Here is a 2,056-nt window from a genome sequence, read left to right as displayed (position 1 = left end):
CAAGGTCAAAGATATAGTCAATGAGGGAGCCAAGAAGAAAATACATCTGGGAAGGAAGACATGAGGAACTGATACGGGGAAAAAAGAATGCCAGAATAAAAGGTATACAGTTAGGTTGAAAAACAAGCAACTTCCAAAACAAAGCTGTGGCATGTCCGACAGGGCAGAAACCTCCCTGAAACCACTGGCATTATCTTTTCAGCTATACAGAACTCATTTGCACTTTGTCAGTCTTCTACTAGTTAACACCTGTATTAGTTTTCTCTTGCTGCTGTAACAAATCACCACAAACATGGTGGCTTAAAATTACACAGATTTATTATCTTACAGTTGGGAGGTCATGGGTCACAGTGGGCTTAAAATCTAAGTGTTAGTAAGGCTGTGTTCCTTCTGGAAGCTCTGAGGGTGAATCCATTTCATTGCCTCTTCCAGTTTCTAGAGATGGAGTACCTCAAGACCTAACTTTGGTCAGAGTGTAAACCCTAATACATAGTAGATACATGAAGTTCCATTTCCTTAGAGCAGTTCTGTCCAATATAACTTTCTGGAATGATGAATATGGTCTCTTCTGTGCTGTTCAGTATTATACCCACCAGCCACACATGGCTATTGAGTACTTGATAGGTAGCCAAGGCAGCTAGGGAACTGATTTTTAAATTTAATCAATTAAAATTAAATGCTAAATGCTTCCTGGGTGGCACTAGTGGTAAAGAGCCCACCTGTCAATGCTGGAGACATAAGAGATGTGGGTTCCATCCCTGGGTGGGGAAGATCCCCTGGAGTAGGAAATGGCTACCCACTCCAGTATTCTTGCCTAGAAAATTCCATGGACAGAGGAGCCTGGTGGGCTACAGTCCATGGAGTTGCAGAGTTGGATACGACTAAAGTGACTTAGCACGCACGTAGGCAAGCTCTAAATAGCCACATGTGGCTTATAGTCACCACAAGGGCAGAGCATCCCTGGAGCATCAGGTTACTCATTAATGGGTTTGTTAGTTCTGGAGTATGACTTCAAAACATCCCACAGTATTTTTTCCCCTTATTTCCAAGTTTTGGGAAATTTTTGTTAGCATGTACAAGTAATATAAATAATGCATTCAAGAGATTAATTCAATAACAATGTAACCTGACTTCTTTGTCAAAGAACTATATATTTTTTCTTGTTACCTTCCTTAGATGAGTATCTGAGTTACACAGTATAGGTTTCACAAATACTTTCTGTTTGAGTAGAGCATATTTGCTTGCTCTTCCTTAGTCAAACATGTAAAGCATCAGTTTAAGATAGACCCTGTGGTAAAGGATGAGTAAAATATAGTCCCTGCCACCAGTAAGAATGTCTGTTGTCCAGAAAGGGAGGATATATACATATGTAGACAAACAGATAGTGGGAGAGAAAGAAGAACCAAGTACAATAGGGAGTAAAGAGGGAAGATCACTTCTATCCCAAACTGTATCTGTTAGCCTCAGATTATTGGCATAGTAAGTTGAATAGTGTCACTCCAAATTTATGTCTACATGGAACCTCAGAATGTGACTTTGTTTGGAAATAGTGTCTTTGCAAATGTAATTAGTTAAGATGAGGTCATATTGGATTAGGGTGGTCCCAAATCCAGTGATTGATGTTTTTAATAAGAAAACAGAGAGAGGTAGGCATAGACACACAGGGAAGAAGACTGTGTGATGATGGGGGCAGAGAGTGATGCAGCTGCAAGCCAAGGAATGCCAGGAGCCTCCAGAAGAGGCAAGGAGGGGTTCATCTCTAGAACCCATGGCTTTGTCAAAACAGCTTGATTTCAAAATTCTAGCTTTCAGAAATGTGAGGAAATAAATATTTAAGACATTCAGTTTATGGTTATTTGTTGCAACAGCTCTAGGAAAGAACACCTTTTTTTCTTTTTTGGCCCTGTCATGCGATTTACGGGATCTTATTTCCCTGACCAGGGATTGAACCCTGGCTACAGCAGTGGAAGCACCAGGCCCTAACCACTGGACTGCCAGGGAATTCCACCCCTGCCCCCTGCCCTTTTTTTCTTTTTTCTTTTTTTTTTTTAAGAAA

The sequence above is a fragment of the Bubalus bubalis genome, chromosome 2, assembly GCF_019923935.1.
Source record: "Bubalus bubalis isolate 160015118507 breed Murrah chromosome 2, NDDB_SH_1, whole genome shotgun sequence".
Classification (NCBI taxonomy): domain Eukaryota; kingdom Metazoa; phylum Chordata; class Mammalia; order Artiodactyla; family Bovidae; genus Bubalus; species Bubalus bubalis.
The sequence above is the reverse complement of the archived record's forward strand: the minus strand, read 5'-3'. Positions refer to the sequence as shown.